The 21,367-nt window shown below is 33.3% G+C and overlaps 1 long non-coding RNA gene across 1 annotated transcript; it reads left to right on the top strand.

Annotated features, from left to right (window-relative positions):
- The first annotated feature begins 1,388 nt into the window (after positions 1-1,388).
- On the top strand, positions 1,389-19,872 carry LOC113084569 (uncharacterized). Its single transcript, XR_003283774.1, has 8 exons — positions 1,389-2,157; positions 2,757-2,871; positions 4,484-4,662; positions 15,497-15,615; positions 15,694-15,921; positions 18,067-18,101; positions 18,184-18,224; positions 18,606-19,872. It is a non-coding gene; the product is annotated as an uncharacterized LOC113084569 (long non-coding RNA).
- The last annotated feature ends 1,495 nt before the right edge of the window (positions 19,873-21,367 follow it).

A 21,367-nucleotide genomic window follows, 5' to 3' on the forward strand; every position in this document is an offset into this window, starting at 1 on the left:
AGCTGAGATGTTGTTCTTGGCCTGCTCCAGTGTTTGATTAGGTGGTTTATTTTTGTGAGTAATAATAATAATCGAAAGCTTTTTTAATCTATTATTTTGCTTCAAGATTTAGATTAGCAATCTAGTCCAGCATGAGTATAAAAATGTCAAATCGCTATGTTAGAAAGAGTTTTTGACATGGTTATTATTATAGTAAACTAAAACTTAAAAAAAAAATTATGTTAAAACGAAATTTATCATTGCATATTTAACTTTCAAAAAAAATAACTTTTAACAAATTCAAAATAGCCTTTTTTTAAAGTTGATTATTGGTAATCACTCACACATTATAAACAGTGAACAATGTAGCATACACTTGTTTGAAATACTAATTGTCGAATAATGGCTATTTTTTAAACAGTAGTAGGCAGAATTCTGTATATTTTAAGATGCAGCTATTTCATTCTGGAGATAACGTAGAAATACTTCTGTTCACCTTGAAACACCCTTGTTCAAGAAAGGGTGTCAGGAATAAAAAAGGAAAAGCAGGTTTACGATTCGTCCTGGACTTCAAAGGTGCAGACACTTCAGTCTGTCTTTCTCCTGCACTGGTCCCTGCACATACTAACACGGTCTGAATATCTGATGACTTCTGCTGCCAGGCTTTCAGATGGATCCCGCCTGTCCAAGCCTTGGGCTGAAAGCTTGCTGTGTAAATAGCGGTTCAGTTCGAGCATCTGCGCAGGTGAAAGAGATGCGGGATCTGCTGCTTTGTACTGAAGATGAGCTTCATGAAAAAAGTGAGGAGAGTGTTCTGTCTTCCAGCAGGACTGTGAATTCTGGGTAAAAGTGTTGTAGTACTGTTGTATCCTCATGTGCCCAGACCTTTTTTTTTTTTTTTTGATTATATTGCATTGGACAAGTCTTAACTTTTATAAAGAATATCTCTTTGGATTTGAGACTTTAGTCTTTGCAACTTTACAGATCTTCTTCATGCACCAAGAGCTTGTAACACTCCAAAGAGAAAGGAACAATTTTAATAGCATCATATGACCCCTTTAATCTGATATCAGATTTAACAAACCTCCAAAACTGATCTGAACAAATGTATCTTTTTATTTATTTTATTAATCAATTTATATTCAAGTTAAATTAAATTTTTAAGTAAATTTTAGGTACTGGCTAATCTAAAACTAAAAAGACACCAAATGTATTTAATTTATGTTCACTTAATTTAACATTTAATATAATATAATTATTGATTTAAATTTTATTTTACTAATGCTATGCAATGCATAACTTTTTTTATATATTTTTTTTATTTTTATTTTCAAAGGGGTGCAGAGTAGTAATGTGCAGGGCTATTCAATGTAACCAACTAAATTATTTTTTACAAGATGTTTAGGGAATGGTAAATCAAAAATTAGTTAAAACATTTAATTTTAAATTAAATGCAATAACGAAGTTTATTTGGGATGATAATGTGCCTGATTCAAATATGCACCAGGACATTTCTTATAGTGAGATATAAAACACCCAATAAAGTCTTTTTTTAGCTTGTTCTGGCTTCATCTATAAAAGATGTTACATGTAAGCAGACAAGACTTATAAAAAACTTTTTTATACAACTTTGGCAAGTCCAGCAACCAGTTCCTCTTCAGAAACACTTACAGTAACAGCCCAGGGACTTGTAAACATGCCTTTGGTTTCCTGACAGACTGATAAAATCCTGTGCATCTTGATTCCAAGAAATTGTGTAAAACCAGACAGATTTGTGCAGTATGCATCAGTCAGTCTGTGAACAGTCCATGAGCATATCTGCGACTGACACTAGTGTTACAGAGCGGCACACACACACACACACACACACAGACTCACACACACTTTTTTGTGCTGTTTAAAGGTCACCTCAAATGCCCTGTCTTGTCTTTATCTTAATTTCAAATCTGCTTTGATTTATTTCATCCTTTGAGTTTTTTCTCATCCTTTTCCTTTCTCTGACTTTTGTACCGGTCTCTGTAGCTGTACTTTCAGAGCAATCGTAATTGAATAACCTTTACATCAATAGAGAAACACTCTTTGCTCCTCTTCAAAGGGTCATTGAGATGAAACACTGCCTATTGTGTGTCTTCATGGTTGCTTTAATGAACTGTTCTTCGATGATTGTTTCAGTTGTAGGTAAGTAAACTTATTTTTCAGTATCGTGACAATAACTTTTCTGCTTTTATCTGCTTTTACGATCAGACTTAACTCAAAAGTTAATACTTAAAGAGTTGGAGAAATGTTGCATTGCATCACATTGCTCAACAAAGTGAATGGGTGCCGTCAGAGTGAGAGTCCAAACAGTTGATAAAAACATCAGAATAATCCAGTCCATCAGTTAACATCTTGCGTAGCTAAAACCTGCGTGTTTGTAAGAAAGTTTGATTTATTAGTTGTTTAGACCCTCATTCTGACGGCACCCATTCACTGCAGAGGATCAACTGCTGAGCAAGGGATGTAATGCTACATTTCTCCAAATCTGATGAAGAAACAAACTCATCCTAAGCTTGGATGTCCTGAGGCTGAGTACATTTTCAGCAAATGTTCATTTTTGTGTGAAATATCCCTTTAAAGTTAGCCATTTGCTCAAACCATTAACCATAAAAGTTATTTTGAGCCACACGCTATTGAGTTTAGCGTCCAAATAATGATCTACGTCAGCTAAATAATGTCCTTTTGCTTTACTTTTCATAAAATGTCTTACTTGATGTTTGCATTTGTTTGGCCTTTATTAGTTCTCAGCGCTCACCTCTCAGAAAGTGGCTCCAGACCGTTCAAGCACGACAGCCGTAATGAACTTAATAACCGTGAAATGAAGTTTTGTGATCTATGGAGAGGAGTAGAGTTTCTGTGAGTAAATCCTTGTCACATTCTGCACTTTTTTTGTTAAAGAGAATGACACGAGACAGTAAGTGTTAAAAGCGGAGACAGGCATTCTGCACGGACATAAATGTTCAATTATCTTTATTTTCACGACTGCACTTAGTCCATTCTGAGCATGAACAAAACTAATTGATTGCGGATTTGGTTTCTGGTGACGTTATTTGTAATGGACTGCGGTCCTTATTGTTAGACTCTATGATATAATCATCTCTTTTTCGCTTCCGCTGCATATGCGAGACTCTTGTTTATGAGCTGACTTGGAGTTATTTCAACCCCAAAATAAACCTAAAGTACCTCACGCTTGCTGTTTCTAATCCACGTGCATCTTAAGACGAGACTCGTTGTGACTGAATGCAAGAGCTTGCACACATTCAGAATGCTGTGTTGCTCTTTTAATACTTTAATAACTCATTGTAAAAATATATATATATATATATATATATATATAACAAAGATATAACAATATCTATATATATATATATATAACAGAAGCCTGTCATGCACCTAATATATATATATATATATATTAGGTGCATGACAGGCTTCTGTAAGCTCTGAGACTCTCTGGCTGCATTTAGACTGCAAGGCCTAAAGCAGAGAATTAGTGTCTTTTATTTCCCATCTGTTTTCCTAGAAGAAAAAAATGTATCTTCCAAAATGGGAACCAACCAAAATAATTTATTAAGTGACATTTACAAACAGGTTAATCTAAAAACAGATAAAACAAACACCCAAGGATGTATCTGCTCCAACAGATTTATTAGTATTTTATGTTATTTTGATATTACATTTAATTTCATTTTCAGTTTATTTTCAATGCAGTGCAATGCACTGAATATAACCAAATTATTTTTTTAAGTGGCAAATAGGGACAGGTTAATCTGAAATGAGATAAAACACCAAAATTGACATGCCCAAATTAATGTTTATTTATTTTATATTATTGTCAGATTATTTATTTTATTTCATAATTTAATTTAATTACATTTACAGTGCAGATCAAAGCAATGCAACCAACTAAATAATTTTTATTTATTATTTATTTATTTATTATTTATTTATTTTGGTAAAATTTATTGTAGGAACAAAATGAAATTAAAACTAAATTTGATCTGACCAAATTCATTTACATTAATAATTGTAATATTAAAAATTGTATTATTTAATTGTTTTATTTATTTATTAATACAATTCAGTATTATTTTAATTTATTAATGCAATGTAACGCAGTAATGATAATTATTTTATTTAATAACATTGGTATGTAATGCAGTAATGAAAATTTGCAATACGTTAAATAAATTTTATTTTATTTTTCAATGCGCAGTGCACTGCAGTGCAACTAAATGCATTTTAAAATGACATTTGGATATGAAATTGATCTGTTACACTATTAGCTTTTGTTGTATGTTTGAATACTTTTTCCCAGTCTTTTGTCATTTTTGGCTTCCCATACATGTCATTATTAAATAAAACACCATATGGGTTACTGTAATTTGACATGCATTGCAACCTGTGGTGTGTCAATGTCCCAGTCCAGATGATATCACATAAGATGTGTGTTTCTCTTTCTTTACAGATCAGATCTGTGCCAGATTTTGACAGTGTAAATGTAGCCTGTTCTCAGATCTCGGGCCCTCGGCTCCACAGATGAATCGTGGGCTGTGATCTTCGTCCCTGGCAGGGCTTCAGCTCGCCCTCATGTCTGCCATCTGATTCTACACCTGCCAAACAACATGACCTCATCGGCACGGCACGGTGAGTTTGCCAGTCTATGATCACCGTTACAGACACAGCCTTACGGCACGCTCCAAAAATGCATTGTAAAACCTGATATTTCTTGGTTGGCTCCAGAAAGACTGCCAGCATGCTCTGGATTCTCTGCCTCAATCCCGAGACACTCACTAGGGGGTGCAACAAAATTTGGAAAGTTTTCGTTTTAGTTGAAGTTTAAGTGATTTGTCTTTTTTTATTATTAGTTTTTAATTTCTATATAGTATTTTCATTTTTTGTTTGATCAGGAATTCAACTTAAACTTGTTTATTTCATAGCAACATTTCTTTAAATTGTTTTAAGTCTTTTATCTAATACTTGTATTTTATTTCAGCTTTATTGCAAATGATTTTTAACCTTTTCAGTTTTAGTTAACAATAAGAACAGTGTTATTTCAGTATCATTGATATACTATTATTTTAGTAAAAGTTTTAGCAGTTTGGTTGTTTGTCTTTGTAATGTAATTTTTCTATTTTATATTTTAGTTGTAATAATTGTTTTATACTTCCAATTGAACTAAATCAAAATGAGAAATGTTGTCAACTAGCTGAAATAAAATAAAAAATTATTTTATTCAGTTAATGTTATTATTATTATTATTATTATTATTATTATTATTATTATTATTATTATTATTAATGTGATTTTTTTTTTTTTAAGTTTACTTAACTATAATAACCTTGGTGGGAATTTTCAATAGATGGCAAAATTTCTAAGTTTTCTCTTTTTTGAAAGATATTTATTTACTCTTGGAACACGAAAAAAAAAATAATGACAATTTTGACCTATATGTATGCGAACCATCCATGTACATATATTTTTTATGCATTTTATGTGCTGTTCTACAATTATGGTAAAATCAAGTCCAAAATACAAAAAATAAAAAGTTTACAAAGCAAATATAATCAAATATAATCCAGATAATAATCCAAATCAAAAGGAGCAGATTTTTCAAACTTGTTGGTTTGTGAGTAAAGGGAATCCCTCGAGCAAAGTCTTAAATCTATTCAGTTGCACCTACATTTTTTCCATTTGTTTGCCTTGTAAATTTTGTTATGTGTGACTCCTTTATGGGCAATTGTATAAGTGTTTAAAAAAGCAGAATGAGCTGCAAAATGTCAAGAGTCTGGCTATGCAAGACTAAGAGCACTAAAAGATTACTTTCTGGTTCTTATGAATTCACACATTGTCTCGATGTCAGACACGAGGCTCAGATTCGTCATGAACACATTCACTAAACTCGGCGATTTTTCCTGCTAATGTGTGTTTGATGCCAGCGGACCGGATGCTCTGATGTCATCACCGTGGCACATCCTGTTTCTTTCCTGAAAGGTTTTTCCACTCATTAGCATGCACTTATCAGTCACTTCTGCCATTCATCTCGTTCCGCTAATGACAAATACAAACCATAGTGTGAATTATATGCAAGCACTCACGCTGTGTAAGAACATTAAATCTCCCTGTGACATAAACAAGAGAACAGGGCACTGTGAAGGTGAAGAGAAACACTCACAAATCAATACAACGGCTGCTTAGGTGAAAACTGCACAGAATGTCCTTGTAAAAATTGTTCATTTGGGGGTTTAATATGACCTAGACATGTCTATATGTGGGATTCATCCATTATTAACCTCAAGTTTGAACAGATGGCACATTTTAAGTTTAATTATGTATTTGTGTGTCAACATCCCATATACATTTAGGCAAATAAATACATTAATTGTTAGAATTATTATGATTAATAATAATAAATCAGACCCTGTTGCAATTGTTAATATTAATCAGTTTAACAGATAATAATAATAATAATAATAAATCATACCAATAATAAAAATAATAATAATAAATTATATTATTATCATTATTGGACTAAACTTTGTTATTGTTATTATTATGATTATTAACAATAAATTAATTTCTAAAACAATACTTTTTAATATTAATAAAATGAACCAGCTAATAAATCAATGAATTAATAAATTGATGTAATTTTTTATATTAATACAATAACCCAAACTATTAGTAGTAGTAGTAGTTTTTAGTATTAGTATTTAATAATAACAAAATAATATCAAACAAATAATAATTGTTTAATCATATTGCTACTTTTAATCATATTCTGCCACTTTGTGAGTTTGTCTGTAAAATGTACAACAAGTGTGTTAATCGTTAGTATAGTTTATGAATGTTTATCAAGTTATGTAAAAAAAAGTATTACAGTTTGATCAGGGCCCATTTTTTCATTCTGTGCTTTTTATCAAACCATTAAACAGCCGGCAGCTATCAGTTTCCTCTCTGTGTCTGTCTCTAATGTTTCTGGATGTAGCTGGGAGACACTTAACATCTCTTTGAAGTGTGCAGATATTTTTAGGCATGGCACACCTAAGGGAGCTGGGGAGGAGGCCGAAACCAGTGGAGAGAGACGGGAAGCGAAATTTAAAGTAATCCATATTTGCTCTGGAGGACGTAGATTTCAAAGATTTAAATGTGACCTAGATTTTTAGCCGAGGTGTCAGTAAGCGCTGACGTCACAGACTGACTTCACAGCTTTCTTCTCCTGTTATAATTTCACGGTTACTGCGCTTCTTTTCTGTATGTTCAGTCCCAAAAAGCAGCTAAAAGAAGCCCTATTACGTAAGCAGAGAGTCTCGCAATCATTCAGCTGAGGAACGTGAGGTTATGTGTATTGCAATGGTCTTTAAAGGAATTAAATAAAGGATTGAAATGGTTTTAATCAAATGAAGAAAACCTTTTGTAATCAGTTTGAACTTTTTGCAAAAACTGTTTTCATTTTTAAAAACAAACAGCGCTAGAAGAACATTCCGTTCCATTTCCAGAAGATTCTAATGTTTACTGTCGGTCAGTCAGGAAACTCCCTCTTCCCCAAACGCTTGGAGAACGTTCTCAATTTCTTTTTATAAAAATGTTAAAGTTAGGGAATGTTCTGTGTTTGCTGGATGTGTACATACATTAAAAACACTAAACAGCGTTTCTTGTCTCCACACATTCAGCTGAACACATGAATCTCATAAACGGTTCGTTCTCTTTTAAATTTGACACATTTTTTTAGTTTTTTCATTTTGACCCATGCAATGTTTTTTTTTTTTGGCTATTGCTACAAATAAACCCCAGCGACTTAAAAATGGGTTCACGTCACAGTACAAGCTCACAACTATTATATGTTTATCTACATCTTAAAATGAAACACTGAAGCGTCACACTGAAAATCATAACAAAGCCCCACTTCCTTTGATTTGATTGGCCATCTCAATAATAGTGACACTGATAGAGCTGTTAAAGCTGAGGCAGGCCATCCTAACTTCTTATCCTACAATTAGACATCATAAGTGTGTTTTGTGTTTTGTCAGCTTAATTAAGACACGTCTCTCGCATGACAGAGTTTCTGGGTCGTAATTAGCCAGCAGCACTCAGCAGGTGAAGGATCTTGCTTTATAATGGTATCTCCACAGGTTGCGTTCTTTTCGCAAAAGCACAACGTTAATGGAAGGTCATGAAAGAAACGACGAACACTTTGCAGTTTTGACTTTATCATGCTCCCCTGAGGTGTCTTTATAGTGTTGAGCATTTCCAGGGAGTTTCTAGTTCGTATATTATTAACATAAATAGTCTTCGCCTGCAGTAGAGAGTCGTTCTCTGTCTGCACACAATAGAGCTGCTTCATGGCTGACAACAAGGGCGTAAGAGTTCAGTAGAGACATTGTGACATGCCTACCAATATCCAGCGACTACTAACATGTTCCTAGCAATTTGGCATTTAATTGATCATTGATCAAACAATTAAATGCCAGTTGTCTGCCGTTATGTCCCCACCAATGCCAAAATCAAACCCATGCCATTGGCTGACAAGCAAGTTTTATTTCTCCAATATAATGCAAGTAAACACAACCTGAAAATGTAAACAAAAATCATCCAAGTGTTTTTTATTCATGTTTAGGAGCATCTGTTTACAGTGGGACACATTTTAAAGGTCATTTGCACAGGGAAACATAATATAATCTCACCGTTTTTAAAGTCTCAGTAATTTTTCAGCCCGTGTTCATTCGCCTCCAGGTCAAGATCCCCAGACGGACGCAGAACACATAAATTAGTTTTGCCATCTCATAAACGTTGAAGTGGTAATTTAACCTCTTGAGGTTATACTTCACTGTCATGAAGTCTGATGGCCTCGTGAGGGCCCACCTTCATGCAAAACAATAAAAACAATATCCATTACCCTGCTAAACCATCTGTTAGTCAGCACACAAAAATATCCCTCGCTCAGCATAACGCTCACAGACATATGGAGTTACAGTCAAACTCTTTCCACATGTCTTATCCACTATAGTTAAAAAGTAAAACTGTATTTTGATAATGTCAGATAACAACTTTAATGCAAAGGTATGTATGAATTAGGATGAATAGCTGTCAGCTGTTAAATTTAAGTGCACAGTTAGATAATACCAGTTTAGCTCAAACTATTACCAAGCAATGCTTCATTTTGTTCAGACTGTGGTGTTTGCATTAGCAATTAAAAAAATAACACTGAAGCAAAATACGGTCAGGTCAAAGTGTCTGAATAATGTGTGGTCCCAAATTTTTTAAGTCCAATTATGTCCAATGTATTTAGTCCAATGCATGAAGAATTTTTGGGTGTAATATGTCACGGTTGACTTTACTTTGCTGTCCTCACTGAACTATAGTGTCCTGCACCCACTAGTAAAAAATATAAAGAATTTTATTTGGTGTCTGAATAATGTTTGGTTTGACTGTGTAAGTCTGTATGGCCATGATAAAACCATATTCTGTCTGTTTTCAGTTTTTTTGGCAATGGGTCAACCAAATTTGTTAACGCTTCATTAGCATTGGTGACCCTGGAGCACAAAAGCAGTCTGAAGTCTCTGAGGTTATATTTGTAGCAATAGCCAACGATACACTGTAAGGGTCAAAATTATACATTTTTATTTTATCCCAGAAATCATTAGGATATTAAGTGAAGATCATGTTCCATGAAGATATTTTGTTAATTTCCTACTGAATATATATTAAAACTTAATTTTTGTTCAGTAATATGCATTGCTTAGAAGTCATTTGAACAACTTTAAAGATGATTTTCTCAATATTAATGATGATTTTTTTGCGCCCTCAGATTCCAGATTTTCAAATAGCTGATCTCAGACAAATATTGTCCTCCTATCAAACCTTACACCAATGGAAAGCTTATTTATTCAGATTTTAGCACACATGACTGGTGTTGTGCTCCTAAGTCACATATGTCATACTAGACTAATAGTTTATGGCCCCTAAAAAGACCACAAAGACATGGCCTGACATGCTATTTTGTATTCTCTATGTATTGTTTTAGAAACAAGAAGTCAGGAGCCTAAAACACATTATCATTTTAGAGAGCTTTTGACTGAACATAAATCATCTTACGTCTGTTAACCCAAGATGATTCATCAATCATTTTGATCACTATTCCTGTAAGAAAAAGACTGTTATTAAAATAATTGCTATACAATGTCAATTTTAACAAATCCGATTTTCCAGTAAATAAGTGACTTTGTTAAAAGATTGAATTAAGATTGTAAAAAATATCAATACATTTTTTAACTACTATACTGTTTTTTTATACAACTATACTATTTTTATAACATATTATGTATTAGGCCAAAATATTATACTTGTAGGCATATATATATGAATATATATATGAAATATATATATATGTGTATATATATATATATATATATGAAAGATAAATATTGAATTAAATTTTTCTTCAAATCTTATATATAATTACATTTATGATATTAAATAAATGTTTTAATGTTATAGAATTTTAATGCAATTTAGTTCTGTGTTTTGAAACCATATAATCATCACGTCAACTATACAGACAAAGACGCATTATGAAAATGAGAAAAGCCTTAAATGTCTCAAGTCTCGTTGTCTTGCCTGCCAATAAAGCATCTGTACTTCCTTGCAACAATTTACCTCTCAAGATTTCTCTGAATATATCTTGGTAATAAGTCTATCTTGTTGTGTTTCATTAGCAGATTAGTGTTTTATGCCTTCATGTATTTTACTTCATATTTTCTGTTCAATCTTCGCAGTGTTGTTAGTGCGTTCAGTCACCTTCCACTGGATATCTGTGAGATTCGTCTTGTTTTTGGCAGGGCAGGTGTGAGTGGTCTGGATCCTGGTGTCCTCGGCTCTCAGCAGGTGGAGAGAAGCCGTGATTAATGCCGCGGTGCCCTTTACTGTTTCAGAGCGGCAGGGCGGCATTAGCATTCAAAACATGAAGAGCAGCCAGTGTGTGTCTGCTGTGGAGAACAGGAAAACAACAGAACACACGTTTACTCAATCTGTTCACACACACATGCACACACTGCAGTTCTGCAGTGCTGGTTTGCTCTATTTGCATTCAGTTTTTTCCCTCTCATAGAGCATCTAGTCTGTAAATTATTTGACAGACGCTTGAACAAGACATGCTAGCTGTCCTAGGCGACTTTACACAGATAAACCAGTTTGCTCATTTCCTTAAAATGCAATCACAAACCTGTTCTCCTTCTGGGAGCCAATACCGAAAGCAATCTTTTAAGCACTTAATCAATACGGTTTCTGTGGCATCATTGTGAATTAATGTCCTGAGCGTCCTTGTTGTGTCCGATGGCATCTCTTCATCAATGGAAACATGTTCCTCATAAACGAATGAGTCAGATTTATCAGTCAATCATCACACTTTGCAAACATCAACGCTGCATATCCTTCAAACAAAACACATTTGTGCAGCTATGCATAGATTTTCTAAATATGTGCGTGTCTTACTGCACTGGCAGATTTATTTCACTGACATCTTAAGCTTGTTTACAATTAAGATAAAATGCTCCCATAATAAAGATACATTGTTTAAAGGCCAAGTCAATGTCTAATGCAGTCCTGCGTCAGTACATTTATCTTATTTGAAGGTATTTTAGATATTTGAACTAGATAAAAACAAACTGTGATGATATATATATGTAGTCCATACAAATATTTAAGTGTCTGATATCCAATATACAGAACAAAGTATTTTTAAATTTTAAATATCTTCATAAAAATGATAATGTTTTCATGTAGGCCCATTTATATAAATATTTGATTTAAATAGATATTTGTGCTCTCTAATCAATTAATTACAATTGCATCCAAAAATAAAAGTTTGTGTTTGCATAATCTATGTTTAATACATAAATACACACATGCATGTATATATTTAAGAAATATATGTAATTTATATATAATATAAATTAATTATATATATATATATATATATATATATATATATATATATATATATATGTGTATGTGTGTGTGTGTGTGTGTGTGTGTGTACCATGTATATTTCTATATACACACGCATTTAAGAAATATATATATATATATATATATATATATATATATATATATATATATATATATATATATATATATACTTTTATTTTAATGCAATTAATTGCAATTAATCGATTTGACAGCCCAATTCACAGAACGATATTTAACAATATTTTTATTTTTAAATAAAGAATACTTAGATACATGTAACTATAAAGACATAACATCCATTATTCATATTTTTTATATTATTTATGCCGTTTACACCTCTGCATGGTTAAAATGAATACTTTTTAATTCTTTTAATTCTGCTTGCCAGTATAAAATTTAAAAAATACAGTCAAAAACAGCAGTATTGTAAAATATTGTAAAATAGAGTAATCATATTACAATGTGTTTTTTTCATTGCTGAAGCACGGGACACACTTGCATTTCTTGCAAGTCACTATAAAAGCAGTACAAGTTGTTTTTAAAAACCCATCTCAACCAGCATGTTTCTCGTGAAGTAGGCTGTATTGTTGAAGGAAGTGTTTCTGGTTCGGTTAGTTAAGAAACCTGGCAACATCAACAGGGCCTAGTCTTTGCTCTGGTCATTTCGGCAGATATTAAGGAGCGAGATGGTCCCACCAGTGGTGGCAGTAAGTCAGTGTGAAATGGTTGTTCACGGCCCCTGATTCATTCTCCCAGCAGGCTTGGACAGAGCCCATAAACGCTGCTGAGGACGTAATCAATCTGAGTGTGTGTGTAAGCGTGCGCCGTGTCTGCCAGAGGAAAAATGTACTTTTGAAAGCCTTTATGCACATCCGTGAGTTTAGCGTGAAAAAAGAGACCAGGCTGTTAAAATGGCTCATTAGAAATGACAGTCTTTTGATGTATATTTCAGATAGATATGCATGTGTGTGTGTCTGATATCCAGTATGCAGAACATTTAAGTATTTTTTTATGCTTTTTGAAACTAAAATAATAAACTAACTGTGAAGACATAACATGCATAATAAATATTTTATAATAGTATTATTAATGGTATAGTTAATGCAATAGCCAAAATAAAACAAATATACATTTCTGCATAAGCTAATGCATTTTACAACTTTAGTATATTGTATAGATTACCATCAATTTCATGTATAACGGACAAACATGAATTATTAACATATACTTATTGTATTATTTAATATTTATATGTTTGTTTGAATAGTTGACTTAGTAAAGTGGTATATTAACATTAGCTCATGTATAATAAACTAATTAACCATAGTATAATTATAAATGAGCATTAACCTTGTAATTGTGATTCTCTGTTAGTTCTTAACTAATGAATTGAAGCTTATTGTAATGCGTTACTGATGTCTTTGTATTCTCCATTCCAAGCACATTTCCATTCCATTCCATTCTGATTCGTTCCATCCAGATCCATTTCATTCCATTCCAGCTGCATCATAATTCGTTTCTATCCTATTCCCTTCTAGCAAGGTCCATTCTTTCATTTCTTGCCTTTTCTTCAGTTCCTTTCCCCCTTCAGCGGTCGCGTTAGTGGCGTTTTCATTAACTCACAGATGTCTGTCGCAGCTGCCTATGTGTTCACATTAATAACCTCCACACACAAACCATTTGATCATCGCTGGCCCACAGCTAATGACCCTCGCTTGGCTTCACACCATTTCATGACTGTATATGGATGGAAAATACACAAGCGCTCTTTACTGAAGACCTGACTGAACCTTGAAAGCAGCAAACAGTAGACCGAGCAGTGAGTCAATAATACTGCAGAAACCTCTCACATCAGAGGGGGTTTGTGCAAACTGTTTGACAGATCAAGAAGCAAATCATCTGTATTTTAGTTCACATAAAGAAATTACGATTCAGTTATCATTTACTCATTCTTGTGATATCACTCATTTGTTCATATATCATTTATATATTTCTGAGTGAAGCAGAATATTCAACAACAACAAATGTGGAATAGTAATTTTATTTTATTTTTTTATGTACTCACCCTCAGTCCATCCAGAATGTAGATGAGTTTATTTCTTTATGGGAACAGATTTGGCGAAATGGAGAAAGTGAATGGGTGCCGTCAGAATAAGAGTCCAAACAGCTGATAATAACACCACAATAATCCAATATAGTAATTGGGAGTGGTGTGGATTACATGTGGATTATTCTGATGTGGCTCTCATTTTGACGGCACCCATTCACTGCAGAGGATCCATTGGTGACCAAGTGATGTAATGCTACATTTCTCCAAATCTGATGAAGAAACAAACTCATTTAGATCTTGGATGACCATGAGAGTGAGTAACTATTTAATTTGTACCCATTAAGATTTGTTTGGATGTTTTTCTGTGGAATGTGCAGGTGCCTTTATAGAACCTTGAAAGAACTTTTATTTTGAACAGAAATGCATTCTCGCTGCCTGCATGGTTAATCTGTAGAATTGTTTGCACAAATTCAGAATTGCTTGCTTCATGACTGTTTGCAGAAACACTCCAGATTGAGTGTGCAGTACAAAAACCCTTCTGTCATGGGTGTCTGTCCTTCATCATGAGGGTGTTAAACACTAAGGCATGCAAACAGGTCACAGATCACTCACGTTGTATATCCTCTTTGTCGTGGCATTAGTGTCATTGATAATGTAATCAGATCTGTGAGCATCATCTTGGCCATTTCCATCAGGAAATTGTTTGCAGATGTAGGTCACGGTCTTAATTAGCGTGCTCGTTTATTAATTTTCAGCAGGTGGAAAACACTGCTATCATCAGCTGGATTTATGTGGCCGAGTAATTATTTAATTTATATTTAAATGAATATAATGTGAGTTCTTGGCCTGAGGGGTTTGAATGCTTGATCCTCAGTAAAAGGCTGGGAATTTTATTGGGTTATGATGATTGCAGACCTGTGGTATTAAGATGTCCATATGCTATTTGATCATTTATTGCGTGAATAATTTATTAGTTTTATTCAGCAGTGTTAAGTTACAGTATATACATTATACACAGTATATACATTAGTTTGAACTTTCTATTCATCAAAGAATCCTGAAAAAAAAACATGCATCACAGTTTCCACAAAGATATGAAGCAGCAAAACTGTTTTTAACATAGATAATAATCATAAATGTTGATTTTGGGCAGCAAATCAGCATATTAGAATGATTTCTGAAGGATCATTAAGACTAGCTTAACGATGCTGAAAATTCAGCTTTGATCACATGAATAAATGTAAAAATATATTCAGATAGAAAAAAGTTGTTTTAATATGTAAAAATATTTGAGAATTTTACCAAATAAAATTAATCCTTGGTGTGCAGAAAATACTTCTTTCAAAAATATTTAAAAATCGTACTTACCGCAAATTAAGTGCATTAAACAGTCTTACTGACCCCAAACCTTTGGGAGTATATATATGTATATATGAGCTGTAATTTCTTTTTTATGTGTCTCAGTTTCCCAGTTACACCTGGACACAGAGAAAGACACTGACAAAGGCATGAAGAGAAGCAAAAAAGAATGAAATCCGGGACCTGAAAATTATTTATCTTCTTTTGTCAGCCCATCAGAGAGAGTAAATCCTTTTTCTACTTTTTTGGCTCTTTATCTGTTCTATTGTGCCTAAGCTCTCTCTGTCTGTTATCTCTGACAGTCGTCGTTAGCCCTGTTTAAGCATTTCAACATCGGCTGGATTGGCTCTTGATTTGACTCTGAAGAGGCTGAGAGTGACAGAGATGTGTGAATGTCCCAGCAGAGGATTCGATCTGCACCGCAGGCCAAGTGTGCTGAAATACACCGTTTAATCTGCCAATTATCACTTGATACAGCGAGCGCTTTTGAAGAAGAACTAATCGTTGGATTTGCCAAAGTTTGCCATCAGGTTAGTGATAACAGTGTTCTAGAATATATTCTGTTTGGGTTTTGTCTTTGTGTTTTCTGTGCAAGTATTCACAAATACCCATGTGCTTTCTAATTTAGATAAACCACCTGTAAATGGTTAAAGTGTTAAAATGCTCAAGAAAATCAAACTAAAACTGAATCGTGGACAGAATAAGCTGCAAATCGAGATGTTAGGCCACTACACATTCATCCACGCAAGACTCACAACAGGACAGGATGCAGATTTATTTGTGAATTCAGACAACAACTAACCATTTTTCACTAAAACAATCCTGGGCAGCACATTATTCATACAGTAAACACAAACACTGACTCCAGTAGTTTTTGTCATTGTGAAGCAGAGCACATAGACTTTGTCTGATCCTTCTCTCGCTCGCTTCCCATTATAGTGGTGTAATTACTTCTAATGAAGAAGTCTGTGTGCAGATGCAGGCTCTGATTAGGCAGACATCTCTCTCACACACACATACATAAACACTTCATCTTTAAACGTTCATTTTGTTAGTCATTTGTTCCGCAAATTGCTCCTCTCAGAAGAGCAGATTCATAATGAAGGGGTGCCGGTGAAATGGTGACTGCCTGAAGTGCACTGGAAGGGTTTAGTCTTGCAAATTACTGCTAGTTTGATGAATACTATTGCTCATTCTTACACTTAGGGATCTGTGCAAACCTTTAACACTAAAGTTTAGCATGTGCGTCATCTTTTGGTCAAAGCCCATTTCCTGCACATAAGACGAAGAAGCATGCTTTATTAAATCATAATTATGTCGTAGGCTGTGTTTATTGGGACATAAAATAATAACGTCAAAATAATGGCACAAATGTATAATTATGACAAACATAAAATTTGTATATTAGAATTTATGACATTTGAAGTGATCATTATGAGATAAAAAGTCAAAAATTAGATAAAAAGATTAAATGATGAGATATGAAACCATACTATTTACGATTGACATACTAATGGGGTGTTCACACCAGACGCGACTTGCGTGAATAAATTGCGTTATTCGCGAGTAGTTGGACGCTTGAACATTTTGAGTTTACTTGCTTCATTTGCGTGAAATTCACTTCACAACAGACGCGAATTCGCGTAAAGGGAGAGGCTTCTGATTGGTTGAGTTCACGCAGCATTGTGATTTCAACCTCCATTTATTCTGATAATTATCAAAATATTACTTTTATTGTGGCGTGAAATGTAGTTTTAAAAGTTGTTTTAAAGTAGTTTTAATCTAAAATATGCGGTTTGATTTATAAAGACAGCATTTATTTAAAAATGAGTTTCGCCAATTTCTGAGACGATCAGCTGCACCTGATCAGCGGGAGCTCCTGATTGGTTAAACAAAGTTCTGATTTTTCAACTCGAGCGATTCGGATGAATTCGCAACGTCTCATTCGCACAAATCATGCCACAAAATATGAGAGAGAAAAAAAATCGCAATTATGACACAAAAATTATGAGGTAACATTAAAAAAGTGGGAATAAAAAGATAAAATTTGGATACTTAGTCATAATGAGGCAGTAGAAATTAAATGAAATTCATGATTATGGTGAACAAATACATTTTTTGAGATAGAAAAGTTGAATTTATGACATTTGAAGTGATCATTATGAGATAAAAAAGGCAAAATGAGATATTAAATCATAACTATGAGATAAAAATATGAAATTATGAGAAATGAAGCCATACTATTTAAGACTGCAATACTAAGTCTTAACTGAGATTAAAAAGTCGGTAATATAACAAAACTATATCAATTATGACGTAAAAATAAAACATTACGAGATAATAAAAAGATAAAATTGGGATACTAAGCCATAATGAGACAGTAGAAATGAAATAAATAATTATGATGAACAGGTAAATGTTTGAGATAGAAAGGTAGAATAATTGACATTTGATCTAAAAATATAACGTTATAATATATATCGTTATAGATAAAAAGTCAAAATGGGATATTAAATCATCAATCAAATATGTGCCACTAAATACATTTCTGAGGCACCATTATTACATTCCCTTCTGCACGTTTCACGGTGGTTTCAAAGTGAAATGTTCAGTGAGTGGCGCTTAAATGCAGATTCAATACTTGACCCTGGCATGTTATTGTTATGTTGTTATAGGCATGTGTTGCTGTGTTTGTATTACGTTGCTTCAGGTACGTATTGCAGTGGTTCATAATTCAAATATCCAATATCCAATTACCTAAAATTTAATGCTCTGAGTTTTACTGCCTCTAGTGTTCATTTCAACTGGAACCTGCAGAAATTCGTGTGTAGAGGTACGTTTTTTGAGTTAGACTTCAATATCATCATTTGTTCTCCAGACATAAATGATTCTGTTGTTGTTTTTTTGCTGAGGAAGATTTTCACCTGCTAGATGATGAAAAAGCTGAATTTGATTTAAAATTGCCCCTCAGATTTCCTTCAGAATATGAAAATAACCCATATAAAAGATGTGCTAGCCATATTGCATGCGATCAGTGTTCTGTTATATTAATATTTTGATCAGTACTGGCTGTTTCGGTTTAAATGCTAACCACATCAGCTCTCAAACGAGTTTGTTATTGGCCGTGTGGTGACGTTGCACTGACAGCTGCTGATTTGAACTGTCTTCTTTAATGTTGCTCCTCATTCTGGACTCTATTGCCGTCTGCTCACAGTCCTTGACGAGAGGACACGCTCGGTCGCAGCACCAGGCACCGCACATCACCGGGCTCGCATGACTTCATCAGCGCTCCGCTTCAGTGCTGGGGAGCTCCACATCATGCATAAACATGAGCTGTCACTATCACAGTGAGGCCCCAGAGAGCCCGAGCTGCCAGCCAAAAGCAGGACTGTGGACACATGCTGCAGTGTGTGTGTGATTTGGAGGAGTTTCAGGAATGTGGAGCACAAGGCCGTGGTTGGTGCCGCGGTGTGCTTCGGCTCACAGTCGCAGTGGATCAACACATCTAGCTCAGAAAGCAAATAGAGGCATCTCTCACACTGTCCTGACATCCTTACCAAAAAATATGATCCGACTTCGATTGGTAGATGATAAAAATGGCCGGAAAAAAGTTACATTTATGACATACTGTGTGATGAATATGAGATTAAAAGCCCTAATTATGAGACACAAAATCATTGTTATGTGATCTAAAGGTAAACATAAAAAGACATAAATTGAAATTAGGAGACAAAGCCATAATTAAATCTCAAAACGGACATAAAAAGTCAAAATTCTGAGATAAAATGTTGAATTTGACATACTAAGTGATGATTATAATATCTTGAAAAATAACACAATTATGGGATACTATGTCATAATTAGGAGATTACAGCCCAAATTATGAGATAGTAAATGATAAGTATGATATAAAAATGGAATTGACATTAAAGTTGAAATTATGAAATACAAAGCCATAATTCTGTCAAATCTGACATATTAAGTCAGAACTGTGAAAATAAAGTCCTAAATATTACAAAATTGTGAGATAAAAAGTTGAATTTATGACATACTAAGTGATGGTTATGATATAGAAAAAAAATAATAGAATACTGAATTGTAATTATTAGATAAAAAGCCTAAATTATAAGATGCAAAGCAGTAATTATAAGTAAAAACTGACAAATTATGTTATAACGTAGATTTAAAAAATCCAATATAAAAAAGTCAGAATTATGAGATAAAAAGTTTAATATATAACAAGCTGGTGTGGTGTTATAAAAGCCCAAATTAGGGGATACGAATTGATCATTCTGAGACAAAATAAAAAATTATGACTTAAAACGTTGAAATGATGAGATAAAAAGCCATAATTATAATAACTGAGGCATTTTTACATACTAAGTCATTACTAAAATGATGTGTCTTAATTATGACAAAAATGTAAATTAAAAGATTTTGAGATTGGGATCCAAATCCATAATAAATAAAACTTTTGATTAAAAGCCCTTAATATGACAGTTATGACATAAAAAGTCAAAACTATGCAAAAAAAAAAAAAAAAAAAAAACATTATTATGATTTAAAAAAAAACATACATACATATATATATATATATCTTTTAATTCTGTTGGAATATGTATTTTGTCCCATTAAACTAAAAAGTTGCACTAAGTTCAGACTGCATCATTTAAATTTAATGAAGGCATGAGACATAACATTTATAATCTTAAAAATTAATGTCATCATTTGCTACTGATATTTGACCATCTGTATTCTTTCCGTTTCCAAACAGTCAAAAAAATTTTACATTCCAGTTCCGGTTTTGCATTTAGTAATGTTTAACATCAATAATTATCCTATTTTAGAATCACAAAGCTACATTAGATATACTATATAATTTTCTGGATTTAGCAAATATTGTATTTGAGCGCCGCCTGGGGGTTATACACAAAAACCGCATTATACACTGCACTTTAACCTAATGATAAAATCAGTTAATGTTAACCATAGACATATAAAAACCTAGACGCCTCATTGGCCGCTTTGAGCCGTTGCCGCGATACGTCAACGCGTCCGCCATGTTAGTGAGGGCAAGACTGCCTTAAAACAAATGAAAGTAAACGGGGGAGCTGCTTTTACTGAATAAAAACACGATAACGTTCACATTTATCAACCGATTTCAGAGGTTTGTGATCTACGTGCAGTTAAAAAAAACATTGGCTCCAGTTATTTAGTTAGGTTTGGAAAATTATTAATTGAAAGCTCACATTTGTCTCACTTGTTTTTTTTTTCGGTTTAAAAATCTGTTAATTTAGTATAACTGTAACATATTCATGTAATGTAATTTGAATGTCCAATACATGATATGTAGTTGTTTTATTGCTTTCTCTGTGTTCAATCCCAACATTTTTCTTTCTTTTTGTTTCTCTCTTTCTTGTTTCTCAGGTCACAGCTCATTCCCTTTGAAATACTGGGTTAAAATCTAAATAATACATATTTAAATACTAATAATTTTCTATCGTTTAGAAAATGTAATAAAACAAGTAAATACAAATCAAATAATAACATGTAACTGATGAGGCTATGGATCCAGAAGATGAAAATATGCACTGATACAGTGCACTGTAGAAATATAGTAGAGTGATATTTTATATTAAAAAGTATATGTAGTACAACTAGTAAAGTTGGGGGGGGGGGGTACACTGAAAAATCTGTCACCTTTTTCAGTCCTTCTGAGTTTGCAGGTATGAATAATTCAGATTGCTTTCATTTATTTATTTCAAAATGCTTTGTGTTATGTTGTCCATTGTTGATAGTTTTCATACTTAAGCTGTGAAAGGAAAATTTTTAAGGGCTCAACACAACAGCTTTTATGATGCAGAAGCCACTAGTTTTTGATCCTGAATATATTATTCAGGTGTTTTGTTATTTATTTCAGAAATCCTTGTGATATACAGTCTTGGCCAAAAGTTTTGAGAATTACATAAATATTAG

The sequence above is a fragment of the Carassius auratus genome, unplaced genomic scaffold (assembly GCF_003368295.1).
Source record: "Carassius auratus strain Wakin unplaced genomic scaffold, ASM336829v1 scaf_tig00040285, whole genome shotgun sequence".
NCBI classification, from domain to species: domain Eukaryota; kingdom Metazoa; phylum Chordata; class Actinopteri; order Cypriniformes; family Cyprinidae; genus Carassius; species Carassius auratus.